At 31.6% G+C, this 14,348-nt stretch overlaps 1 long non-coding RNA gene across 2 annotated transcripts; it reads left to right on the forward strand.

Annotated features, from left to right (window-relative positions):
• The first annotated feature begins 1,518 nt into the window (after positions 1–1,518).
• Positions 1,519–7,864, forward strand: LOC132722812 (uncharacterized). Of its 2 annotated transcripts, none has more exons than XR_009624665.1 (3): positions 1,519–1,835; positions 4,643–4,713; positions 5,482–7,864. It is a non-coding gene; the product is annotated as an uncharacterized LOC132722812 (long non-coding RNA). The 2 variants fall into 2 exon arrangements; XR_009624664.1 differs by having other exon boundaries at positions 4,648–4,713.
• Positions 7,865–14,348: the final 6,484 nt, after the last annotated feature.

Raw genomic sequence — 14,348 nt, forward strand, 5'->3', positions numbered from 1 at the left:
AACATTTTAATAACTATATGATGTAATATTATTAGCTGTTCGTTATAACTGTTTAATTCCTTTAATAAAGTTAATCGTTAAACTTTATATTGCCTCCGTTTTTCCTTGTCAGACAGGCAGTAAATATCAATTTACCAAAAAGCCGGGCCCAGGCGAACTCATGTAGTTTGCCCCCATGTGTTCTTTGTAACTCTTATAAATTATCGCTACCTAAACAGGGGGTAACGCTACACAACTTAGTATTGATGCACGTTTGCCATATTATATATTTTGCATATTGTACCACATGGGTCTATGACCTTCTGGGAAAAGAAAACTTGTTAAACTTGTTGTCACAATAAATTAATGGCGAACATTGACCCTGCTAGATATTTCATTTAATAGTTTAGAACAAGGTATTTGTATTTTTTCTCTTATTTAGTACATATATTCTTTTCTTTTTCATTGTGATTTTTTTTTGCATTTGCAATGTACTCTGTTAAAAAAATATTCTTTTTTTTACCGAAACAATACATTCCCTGTTATGTAATCATTTTATTATATTCCACGTATTGTATTGAAAAATGCCTTGGTTAAAATAAAAGATATTTTCTGTTCTCTTCTTTCCTGATCAAACAGGGCGAGGTAAAACTATTTTCGGCAAAATTTTCGCCTGGCTTCGAATTACGCAGTCGTTGCATACTCGGTGTCTTGCAAAATGAATTAAAGTATATCAAGATAACTTTGCACAGGAAATTATTTACAGATTTACAGTACGATTTTGACTTTATATAGATTCACTTTGCAAATATCAGAAAACACGACAGAGCTTGCAGTCCTTTGATTATGACATTGGCTTTATTACAATCTTGCACCGCGGTTTATGTGGTAAGTGAACATGGAATTTTATTTTATTAATTGAAAATGTACCGCATGAATTGACTCGGAGATATGAAATTAAAACTTATACATAAAACGAACATTTCTTTTTAATTTCTGCTGAATTGCGGCTTAAAATCTCATTTGCTCCGACATGCCATGAATATTAGAATTTAGTTCTCAGGTATTTTTTGTTACTTTTTATTCCGCTCGAAATTTAAAGAGGTTTGTACAAAGTACAAATATGAACTTGAAATGGAGATGTTATATTTGATAAGTGTAAACAAGTCACAAAATGACAAGACAATGCCATCATAAACGTTAAAGTTGTTACCCAAATAACAGATAGATAGATAGATTGACGAATTAGACGTGTTAATCCTACTTCAGAAATCTTGCAAAAATCATTTGGAAGTCACTCACTTGAAGGATGCTCCCTGATGCATCAGTGAAAAACTTGTCAAATGAATGATGCCACTTAAGATAAATATTCAACACACCGTCAGACATCATATCTGATTAAATTTGAACTGAAATAAATTGAAGCATTCGTTATTGCAATATTCATCACTTAATTTATCGCTTCAATAAACCATTTAAACATCGGTTATTAAGTATTCATTTCATAAAAAAGTCCATAACTTATACGTTTCATAAAGATGTCATAAATTTCAAATGATCTGTATCTGCATTTTGATGAGAAAATATTTAATAAATTTTGAAATTTAAAGCAATTACTTGTTTATGGCATATCTTGTAAGCATTGTGTTTTGTAAACGGCATAAATGGAAAACAACGTAAGCCAGATATCTTAATTATGACGCATTATGTAAACGGCATAAACTGAAAACGACGCAAGCTTACTGACAAACTAAAGTGATGGTGTTTCGACGGAGAGGGGACTGAAACATAGCGAACAATGGACTTATGATGGAAAACGTCTGGAGATAGTGAATAACTTTAATTACTTAGGCACGGTCAGTGGATAACTTTAATTACTTAGGCACGGTCTTTAATTCTAACGGTCGTTTTGATTCGAATGTACAAATGTTAGTTGGAAAATCGCTTAAAGCAATGAATACCTTAATATCAAATACTAAAGACTTTGATTTTACACCAAAAACTATGTGCAGCCTGTTTGACGCTTTTAGTGTTTCTATTTTAAATTACTCTGCCGAAGTATGGGGTTATACAAAATGTCAAGAAATTGAGAGAATACATCTTAAATTTTGCAAACATATTCTAAATGTTAAATTGTCCACTAGTAATGTAGGTATATATGGTGAACTTGCACGTTTTCCTTTATATATTAATCGCTATATCAGAATAATTAAAATCTGGCTAAAAATTTTGAATACGGAAAATTGCGTAATTAATAAAATTTATGATTTGATGCTGGAAGATGAAAAGGTAAACTGGGCTCATAACGTAACGAAATTATTATATAGCTATGGATTCGGCTATATTTGGGAATCACCACAAAATGTTGATATTAACTGTTTCATTACATGTTTTAAGCAGCGGTTAAGAGATACTTTTGTGCAAGATTGGAAGAGTAGTTTGACTAACAATAGTGTTTTATTTGTGTATAAGAATGTTAAACAAGACTTTGTGTATGAGGATTACCTGAGTATTGTTAGAGACAAGTTTTAACAAAGTTTAGACTCTCTTCACATAAACTACGTATTGAGTCCGGTAGATACGGACAGAATAGGATAGAAAGGAGCGAGAGAGTTTGCGAAGTATGTGGATCAAATGACATTGAAGATGAATATCATTTTATTTTAACATGTGCAAAGTAAAAAAGTGTATGAAAACGATATATAGACAATTATTATTACGAACGTCCTAGTGTGTTTAAACTCATTCAGTTGTTTAAATCAAAGAATGTACACACTTTGAACAATCTAGCTTGCTATCTGAATTGTGCATTGAAAATAAGGAGTAATTTGTTAGCATAGTCTCATTGTATAAATTATTTGAGTCTGTAATAGTATTATATTCCAAAGAAGTACTATAGTTTATTGCTTTTGTTTCAATATTATATTGCTGTAGAAATACTTAGTAGCCTTAAAAGTATAACAAGTGCATTTCTCTTGCCGGGATAACAATTGTTCGATATTTTAAGAAATAGCATAATTGTATTCCGACTTTGTATAAATAACCATTATATTATATCACTCTCATGATAAATGATTATATACTGATGTGTATATATATTTGTATAAGAATATTCATACTTTTGTAATGTTTATGTGATACCTTGATATATACTGTATTTCTGTTAAGATGAAGAGCATATGCTCAAGTCTGAAAATAATAAAATATTTGTTCTGTTCTGTTCTTATTGTGTCATTAGCGGGAAAAATTAGACATAACTTAAGGTATTGTGTCGTCAATTAAATTGTTTATAAACGATTTTTTCCGGTAAAAGTTTTATTATATGAACGAACATACAGGTTACCTTTTTCAGCATATGATTCGCACAAAAGCGCAACAAAACAACTTTGTCAGGTCAAAGGAAATGTATCCAGAATGGCTTCAATACTTTAGAAATTTTTCACAATATATTTGATCAGTTTTCCTTGACGAAACTTTCTCTCTTTTATGTACATGACTGTACACTTTTATAACCAATCTATAACATTTCATAAAATGTACTTACGTTTTGTATCAATAAATTTTAGAGCAATTTCATTCAAATTAAGTATTTAAATTTGATCAGGCACGCAGTTGCGACATAACCTTACTTTAAGCCAACCCGAATTTCTGTTAAACAGTTGTTGAGGTTCGCAAAAATTAAGCAAATATGTTGAAATTGCCGGCAGTTTGTTTATTTGCCTTTGTGATCGCTGACTGGAAGTAATCATGATTTTATTATTTTTACATGAAGCAGCGCCACCACAGCTCTTATTATTAAACATGTAGTTGTATTGAAGGGCAATGCCACTACGTTTTTTTTAAACATTTATCTTTAGTTTATAGACTAAAAAACACAGTTTATGATAAAATCGAAGGTTTTGCTTGTACATTTGATGTAGTTGGAACTTGTTTAAATATTTGTAAATGTTTCAGTTTCCTGATATTTATTTATAACACTTACCGCTCATTTTATTCCTCATCCAATATTTCAAGAGGTTTCATTAGGGATATTTACGAGTGAATTTTCGTTACCTTGCGACGGACTACTTTAAATTTTATTTTTTTACTGCTGGATAAATGACATGTTATTTGATTTTAAAATGGTAATGTAATTACATGAGATATAATTTTCAAACTATCCAATGAGTAATGCATTCCCTCTAACGATATGCGCCTCGCAAAGCTCAATATTTTACATGCTGTATATATAAATATATTTGCTTTTATCAACTAAACCTTTAATATCCAGATGATCAATAAATCATACAGATCATGGTGATTTCATTATATATCCTGATGTTGGGTAACATTTGGAGATTTATTAGTACAAACTCTATATAACTTTTATTGCTTATTTCTCATCTCCTTTTAGCATTTGACATTGGTTTAATACGTTATATGTTTCATTTTTTACTTAACGTCTTGTAAATCACCGCCAGTATTTTCTTTACAAATGACCTAAAATAAGAGCATAATTGTATCTAATTATCCCAAAACCGTTAATAAAACGCGGATTATACAAAATCAAATTCGATAGACTGAAATAATTTCCACCTAGCTATTGTTAATGTTACTAGTACAATAGTCGAGCACACTACACTTTTTTAAATGAAATGTCATTCACTTCTTTGAATTTTATCAGTACAGGCAAAAGAAGAAGTGTCTGCCAAAGAAAGTCGCTTACTGAAGTTGTTAAAGGATGAGTTAGAACAGGTACATTGTGCTTATTTGAAGTAAATGGTAACTATGTTTTACCCTGTGAATAGTGCATTGCAATTGGCCTGCCTTATTCTTATATTAATTTTTATATAATATTTCACTCATTAACCTGTAAATGTTCTCCAAATATATACTCTAGGCATTCAAAGGAACAAAATTTTTCTCCTTATAAAGAAAAATGATGGTTTCCTAACCTGACCCACGTTGGTCATGTTAGATCGTTAAGATTTCACAATAGTTGTCACAGTGAACTCTAGAAACGTTAAAGAACATGTCAAATGAATGATTTAGGTTGGTTTCAATCAGTCTATATCCACAATATCTATTATAATTGTATTTTCCAGGGTTTGTTCAGGTCACATGACTAGTTTTAAAACTACTCGTTGATTCTGTCGGTGTTTAAATTTCGTTCAACATATATAGATATATTTACGCTTCAAACCCAAAATATATAGAATTTATACAGAAATTTATGCTGGGGCTTTAACAAATGCCACTTTAGCGTGATTCGAGTACATAAGTTAATATTGATATTTTTGTCATTAATTTGCCGGAGTATCTACAATTAATTGCAATTGATGTACATAGTTTTATAAATAGAACGTGGTTTGATTCTAATTAGGTGTTAATGATAAATGACCAAGAACATGGAGAGAGATTTTAAAAGGTTCTAAAAGGAATTGGTACGTTACTCAGCATTTCATTATTTAAAAAGATCTTGTTTTAAATTAAGTTTGAATCTGTATATATTTTTAAATTCAGATCAAGAGGGATTCTGACCCATGTGAATCGGATACGTGTGATGATGATTGTAGGTTTGACTGCTGTTTGGATTATTGCAATGATATGGACTGTTTTTATGCATGCCACAGTAATGGAGATGAGGTATATTAACAATTTAAGATTTAACAATAGTGTGTAAAAAGCTGTTCACAATGACATTTTCTGATATATATTTGCATATGTATGGTTTCAAACAAGCATGAGATAATGAGTTGTGCTAGAAGATCTGACTCTAAAAACGCCATTGTCATTTCATGTTTGGAACAGTTCAAATTTTTTTGACGAGGCGTGTCCCAAAATAAGTGACACCAATGATTGCTTACTTTGTATATGATATTTGCTATCATATGTCTTTCTTTCGAGACAAATTATTAGTTCTCTGCATATAGGCATGACTAAAATGCTCGTTGTTTCGATAAAGGTACGGCCAGTGCTAACACATTTCGTATTCTCTAACTCAATGACACAACATTATTCAAGCTTTACCTTACTTAGTGTAATCCTGCTAGAACATCGGAGAAACTTTATCTTGTGCAACTGCTGCGTGTATTTTCTGTATACAAAAATTATAGATCTAATCTGAATGAATATTTTTTTCTTTCTTTCAGAGGTCAGGTGTATTAAAGTAAATTTGCTTATTTACTTATGTTATTAAACAGTAATTGGACATAACAATTACATTGTTGAATAAGCAAATACCTAATAATAACAAATGACCAATGTATGTTGAAAACCAATGTTATTGCACGAACCAACTGTAACATCTTTTAGTTTCGCCAAAAAGCACATCGAGATTTTAGCTTTTATCAATCAGTTTTATAAATATTTGGAGATTTTCGAAACTTACCTGACACTGCAATTTATATAAGTGATCTAGCTGTTGAAATTTGTAATACGTACCAAATAAGATGACAATTAATGTAAGCTATACGCCTTGTTTATATCTTACGAATGATAATTTTGTAACGTGTACAAAATTATTGCCGTAAAATCTGATTTATTTATAAGTTAACCACTTTATCTACTTGTAAAACAGGACGGTTAAATATTAGGTAATAGTTTCTGAACAGCAAAGTCTTCTTTTTAACATTAATCATTATTGATTTTTATCACATGTACCAGTAACCATGCTGTCAGAAGGAAATGATTTTCAGAAACGAGACCAAATACCGGTGGTGGATAATGTGCAGAGCTTGAGAAGGGGATTGAAAACATTTGCCTGATTGTTTGTAAACCATATTGTTTTCCTTGTTAAAACACTCATACGACACTTAACACTGCGTCTATCTATCCTGACTAAAGTTCAGATCTACTTATTTCGTTTATGTAGATCTGATAACGACCGTATATGTTTCGCCTTCTTTATAATTCTGATTTCACTAGAATGCTTTATTTTGCTATGCAATCAAACCGGTTTTTACTTACATAGGCATTAGAAGTATCAAAATACCGTTATCTGTGGAAGTTAAACAAATGAAAAGTAAAAATTACCCACTCAGTATTGGTTTTCCTAGGGTTAAAATAAGAAACCACATCGCTTTCAAAATTATGAAAGCTCGCGTGAAAGGCCATCAGAAATGATTTCGTATTTGGTCACGGTTAGATCTAAATGCGGGGCATTATTTAGATCTGATTTTAACTAGATTGTAAAACAAAGTATTGTTCAGTTACTCTATTTGTACCATTTCTACTAGCAGTTGTACCTTAGTTGTAGGCCCATTACTAATTTAATGCCAGTTTGTAGACATACATGTATATCATTTTGTTCAGATTTGTTATATATATTATTATCAATTTATTTTGCAATATTTAATTTAGTTATTTAGAATTTCCTTACGTGTTTTTTACATATTAGATAAACTAATTATTTATGGAATATTATTATTACTATTATGGTAAAATATTTCGATAAAAATTTATTTCGTAAAATTGTATTTGTAATTTTAAGCTTAAGAATATAAGTTTTGGAAAAAAAAATCTTCTTCATTAAATAACCTTTGAAGCAGTATCTATTATATGATAAAAAAATCGATACAGTATATTTGTCTGACTATCTACTTTAGTTCTTCTGCTCTTGTGACATTTTTATTTTTATGATTATTTAGATAAACTAAAATATAATAAATGTTTTTTAAAACTGTCTTGCAATTGTTTTTTTTTTAATTTTCTTTTGAAATCACGGTGTCAAAGCATACACCGGAAGTTGGCAATTCTTCAGTTGTATAATGTACGTTTGTCGTTTGTCCACTTGGCCTTTCTTTTTCCTGATGTATCAAACGATTTTTACGTCATTGAAAATGTAATCTTGCCTTATTTTTTTATCTCATTTGTTGTATATGGCAGTAAATGTAAAAGAACAGTTTGCAAATAATGCACAGTTTAAACGCTAAAAGTTTAAACGATTTATTCTATCCAAAAACGACGGTACTATATCTGCATCAATTAGTTAACCCCTCTGCGAGCTATATTTAGCCGCATATATAAGAAGCTGCAGACCACGCTCCCGGTCTTTTCAACTTCGCCAGCGTTAAAGAAGGTACGGGACATTATTAAACTTTATGTAGAACACAATATTTCAAAACACTGAATATTAAACTGGAAAGATAATGACCTGTCGTCATTTTCAAATTAATTAAGTTTCTTTGTAGTTGTTTTTGCACAAGCAATTTACAAATTTCATTGTTGGAAATTAAAGGTTTATTTTAAAGATTTAAGTCGGTCCTCGTTGGCAAGTTGTTTTGAATATGGTCGTGGTCTATTTATATTTAGTCGCTGCTTTATACATTTGATCAATTAAATGAATTTCAATATTTAATAGATGTGTAATGCAACAGATGGATCTATAGAGTTCGTTAGTTTGGGACGATAATATTTTAGAGAATATTTAACTTTACTGTATGTAGTAGGGTAGCGTAAAATAAATTTACGTCACAAATTACGTCATACCCACTGAGTGTACGAATATTGCCACTGGTAAACATATTTAACTGACAGGGCATCAGTGGTATGTTTGCTAGATCTATTTTATGTATTTTATATATGCATATGATATCATTTCTTAGTTGATCTTAAAGCTGCACGCCTCCAAGATGAGCCAAAATATTCAATGTTATGAAAATGTATTAAGATCTTAAGAGAAGTAAAAAGATTCAATATTTAATTAATCATTTACATGTTATGTGCGATTTATGACTAATTCAGTGTCTGGTGCGGGGACTCACCCCTGTTTTTTAGAATTCACCCGTAATTTTTGAGAGGAAGGGGGACAATTTTACATAGACAAAGAAGGAAAAAGATAAACAAACCTTTCGATACCCCCCCCCCCATCCCCCTCCTGTTTTTCAAATCCTAGTATAGACACTGCTTAATTTGCAGTATTGATGACTATAGTTCTACTGCGTTACTAACGCAGTAAGAGGTATATATGTATATTTTGACCTCTTTTTGGTATTTTACGTGGATTGTTAATGCTGTTTACAATGAGTAAATTACTTTCTTTGTTTGCTTCACATTATATTACTTTTTAATACAATTTCAAACTTTTCATGAACATTAGCTTGAATCTGGAGGAATGCTGCTTTAAATCTACTAGTCTTATACTAATTTACCTAAATTCTATTGATTTCTATTTGCATTTATAACGAGCGATATGCCAAAATCAAAGAGAAGTCATCGAGGACAAACAATATGCAGCAGGAAGTGGAAGCAAAAAGGACTGGAGCAAAGAGTAACGAAATGGAACAATTTCCTGTTAGTTTGGAATTTGGCTCTAGTACATGTGGTAACAATTCAGATTCAGGTGACACTTCTTTTATCTACAAGCTGTAGTAAAAGATAAAGTTGAAACGTGTGCTGGGACTATGGTAACGGCACATGTTTCTGCTTCTGTGAAAGATAAAATCTGGGACTAATTAATTTATTGTTTAAATTCCTTATTAATAAAATACCCGGGTGAAATTCAAAAACAAAACATTCATTTCATTAAGGGCGAAGTCATTGTATCGTCCAGTAATGAGTTCCCAGCTTTAGTAGAAGGGATCGAACCTTGGTCTGAGGCTTCATCACATCCATGTCAATCAATGTCAATATGTATTGAAAAACGCCCAGAAGTAACACAAACTCTTTTACAGTTAATTTTGCATCAACTTAATTTCAGGATGGTCCAACTATGATAGACAATTTAAGTCTATTCAATGACTGTCTTGGCAGACGGTAGATCCGGTATTATAAATGATTGTCATGCAACCCTTGCACAATTCGAACCTTGTTTTCCTGTTTGCATGCAAACCTTGTTTGTCCTTAACCAGTAAGGCTATTGGTTAGATAAATCCTGTAAATATACCCATTTCTGCCTAAAATGTCAAGGGCATCATTTTGTATTTATCTGCAATATTATTGGTGAGACTTGTCCTCGTTTTTGTCAGGCTCCTCACAGCGGTTACGTCACGCTTTGCTACTTTTAACCACTGCCACCACTGAAATCATGGCGGCCAGTTTCAGAACGCCAAGGAATCAAACTGGCAGATTTATAATTACATCCTTACCAGACAAAGTATGTTCAAAACACACAATTTGTTTACACTTTAAAACAAGTGCCGGATCAAATCTTTGCGCAATCGTTCAATTACTGTCTACCTTCTGCCATTGTTAACTATACATAGGCCTACGATGTCACAGTGAAAATATCTTTCGTTATGTTTACAAATAATTTTATACGTATATTTTTTTTTTAACATTCTTGTACATTAAGCATAACTAATTATTGAAAGAAAATTAAAATGTTATAAAATATCATATTTTAAAATTAATATATATATATATCCGGCTATATTCGACCGAATTTACTTGTGGTGGCAGTGGTTACTGTACTGATCGGGGGGAGTGGCCGCTGCGAGGAGTTTGCGTTTTCGTTTGAAGACCAAGTCAGCTGCAGATAAGACCGGGTACTTACAGTCATAATATCCGTTTCAGGTCGCAATTCAACGCTACGCGGCCGCCACAAACAGTTTATAACTAAACAGACGTATGGGTCTTGGGAAATTCGCTTATTAATATATGCAAGCTTGTGGCCAATTTCTAGAAATAAATAAACTTGAATAAAGTTAGAATTAAGGACCCATTCCTTTATCCACACATATCAAACTTTTGTAAAAATCCGGTTGGTCCTATTCTTTATCCACCAATATCAAACTTTTGTAAAAATCCGGTTGGAAAAAAAAAAAAAAAAAAAAAAAAAAAAAAAAAATGCGTTTAATTACAAAGTCTTTCCCACACGGGTCAGGCGTAAATGATTTTATTGAACCGTCTGTTGGTCACGTACAGTACTCATAATTTGACAATGCTGTTGACATCGTAATACATGGGTAAAACCGGATATAAAATCGGGTTTCAATCTGTGTCTTCTCTGGCTGGGTTGTTTTGGTTTGTTAGATACATGTATATAATGTATATATTTAAATAATGCTGGTTATGGGGTTTTAGAAGATGGGTGGCTCATGTTCATGCTATATTTAAAAAATTTGCAACATTTAGTCAGTGATAAGTCTCAAAAACAGATAATAGACAAAATATAGACCATTTATTAGATGATTTCGTCATGGCTGGCGTTTCATATTTATAATGTTAATTATGCCGAGTTAGGTGTTCCACTTAGTGATAACTAACCAATCTGTCTTAAAGATACGACAATTTATATTAAGGCGAAAGGTTTATCCGTCTGTATTATTTGACGGTCAAAATACGGGTACCCAGGTCGATATCACGTTTGATGATAGTAACAGATTCTGCTATCATCATGTACGGACTTAAATACAGGCCAAAGTGGACTGATCATTATTTGCCATTCTGACGGTAGTCCTTTTAACCACTTATCAATTTAATGCTGTACTGAAAAAGGCTTTGTTTTTCGCTGGCCTAAAGGATGGCTACTTTAAATCATATTCTTTTCGAATTGGTGGTGCTACTTGCATGTCAAATAAAGGCATCAAAGTCGTGATATAAAAAGCAGGGGTCGCTGGCTTTCAAGCGCGTATAGGTCGTATATTAGATTAATATATGCTAACGAATAGGCTGGAAAACGATGCACTTATTCGGAGTGTATTACATGCAGAATGTAAATAAGTAAATGGGAAAGGTCATTGTCGTATCTTTATATTTTAAACTTTTCAACAAACTGTTTATTCAGTAAAGTTATATATTCGGCAAATGGTATTATGCAATGCACAAATGAATAGCATATGTTATTACGCATCGAATAGCATATGGTATTATGCAATGCACTAATGAATAGCATATGGTATTATGCAGTATTATTAAATATTGAGATACCATATGGTATTAAAAAAAAAAAAAAAAAAAAAGAAAAAATAATGAATAGCATATGGTATTATGCAATGCACAAATGAATAGCATATGGTATTATGCAGTATTATTAGATATTGAGATAGCATATGGTATTATACAAAAAATAAATAAATGAATAAATCAATAGCATATGGTATTATGCAATGCACAAAAGAATAGCATATGGTATTATGCATTAAATATTGAGATAGTGTATGGTATTATAAAAAAAAGATATATAAATGAATAGCATATGGTATTATGCAATGAACAAATGAATAGCATATGGTATTATGCAGTATTATTAAATATAAAGATTGCATATGGTATTATGCATTATATTAAATATTTAGAAGCATATGTATTACACAAAAAAATAAAAGAAATAAATGAATAGCATATGGTATTATGCAATAAATAAATGAATAAAAATGAATAGCATACGGTATTATGCAAAGCATATGGTATTATGCAGTATATCAAATATTGAGAAAGCATATGGTATTGTGCTGTAATTCAAATGTTTAAGATGCATATGGTATTATCTTGTTTATCAAATATTGATAGCATATGGTATTATGCAATTGAGAATTTTATATAAAAAAAAAAAACAAAAAAAACAAAAACAAAAAAAAAAACCAAAGGATCTGCCATTGCCCGTTTTAGGCCCGGCGATCCGCTTTTGGCTTTAGAATTTAATTCCACTAAGAGTCCGTCAACGGGTCTTTGTGATGAAATGAGGGGAAAAAAAAAAATTAAGGATCTGCCATTGCCCGTTTTAGGCCCGGCGATCCGCTTTTGGCTTTAGAATTTAATTCCACTAAGAGTCCGTCAACGGGTCTTTGTGATGAAATGAGAGAAGAGAAAAAAAAAAGGATCTGCCATTGCCCGTTTTAGGCCCGGCGATCCGCTTTTGGCTCTAGAATTTAATTCCACTTAGAGTCCGTCAACGGGTCTTTGTGATGAATTGTCATAATAAGTTCCATCCTTATTTGTATAAGAGTTATGCACATAAGGATGGAAATGTTACGTTAGGGTTTTTGCATTGTATAAGCCAGCCATTTTACCCGTACATCGTGCGTTTTGTAAATTTCTTAATTATGGTTTCTGAGTATGCTGAAAGGACAGTCTCACCAACTTTCATTTTATTCAGCAAATCCTATATATATATTACGGCATCAATGTGACTGCATGTTATATTTAATACTAAGTTCGACCATGATATTATGTCATTGTGCAGTCAGGAATTTTATTAAAAAGATCTCCCTCTGATGGCGAGCAATAAAAACATTATCACAGATATAAGTACTAGTTTGTTATGCCATTAATTCATTTAGTTAAGCTTTGTATAAATACGTTATTGCATACTTTCATCTTATCGTTAATTATTTCGTAATGTTTTATTAGTTCTAATGTTTATTTGTGTGTTGAAAGTTACATATGTTAGACTAGTTTCAGGCTCCACGATCTGGATTATAGGCTCATCTATGGTGAGAGAGCATTGCAACGCACTGATGGTCCTTGACTTGGTCTAGAGATTGACAACATTCATGTATACTGGGAGCATCAAAGCGGTATGATACTTTGCCATTTATTGAGACAATAACTTACATGTTTTGATTTATAAATATCCAAATTCAGACATGTTTATGTCCACTTTGGGGAAAATGCTATACAACGTATAGATGAGTACCTTTGTACCAGGTTTAATGCAAAACCAGTTTTTGTACATTCATTGTTGCTTGAATGACTCGAGCTGTATATTATCAGGTTTTTCATATTTGAAATCAGTTTCTAGCGAACAACGCTGAGGGACAAACTCTTTAAAATTCAATGCCAAAATTTTTCTTTTGTGATGAGTACAATTTTAAAGTGATAAGTACAATTTTTAAAGTGTGCAAGTTTTGCGTTTAATTTCTGAATAGCTATAGTAATTTTTAATATACTACATGTACATAAATATTTAAATATCACGCACTTTTTACATCGTTATGTATAAATGTTAACTGTTTTGCAAGGATGAGGCCCAACATTCGGTTGTATTTGACAGTCACTTTCCTGTGATGGCAAATGGGCACAGGTTTCCAAAATATTTTCCCTTTAATAACACTGCAATCAAAAAATTAAAAGGGTTTTTTGTTTTGGTTTTTCCTGGACGAGTCGACCACGATTTGCAAAACAATTTATGTGACAATTTATTAATCAATTACAATATCTATTGTTTAATGTTATACTTGCACATTTATTATGTTAATTGAAGCATTTTATGTAGGAAATAAGATGGTACACATACTTTGTGGGCTTGCATTGGGATATTATGTTGTTGTGTTTCTTTAATTTATTTGGCGATATTTTTGACAAGGCTGCTCGTTATGATAGTCCGCTTTGTGGCGGAAGGTACATTCCCTTTCTCTTCGATTCGTTCATGAACCTTTTTGGCATAATCTATCATAACGTATGTGACCGATATCGGGACATACATGCAACTTTGTAACAAAATGCCT

This window comes from Ruditapes philippinarum, unplaced genomic scaffold (assembly GCF_026571515.1).
Source record: "Ruditapes philippinarum isolate M1 unplaced genomic scaffold, ASM2657151v2 ctg738_1_1_1_1, whole genome shotgun sequence".
NCBI lineage: Eukaryota > Metazoa > Mollusca > Bivalvia > Venerida > Veneridae > Ruditapes > Ruditapes philippinarum.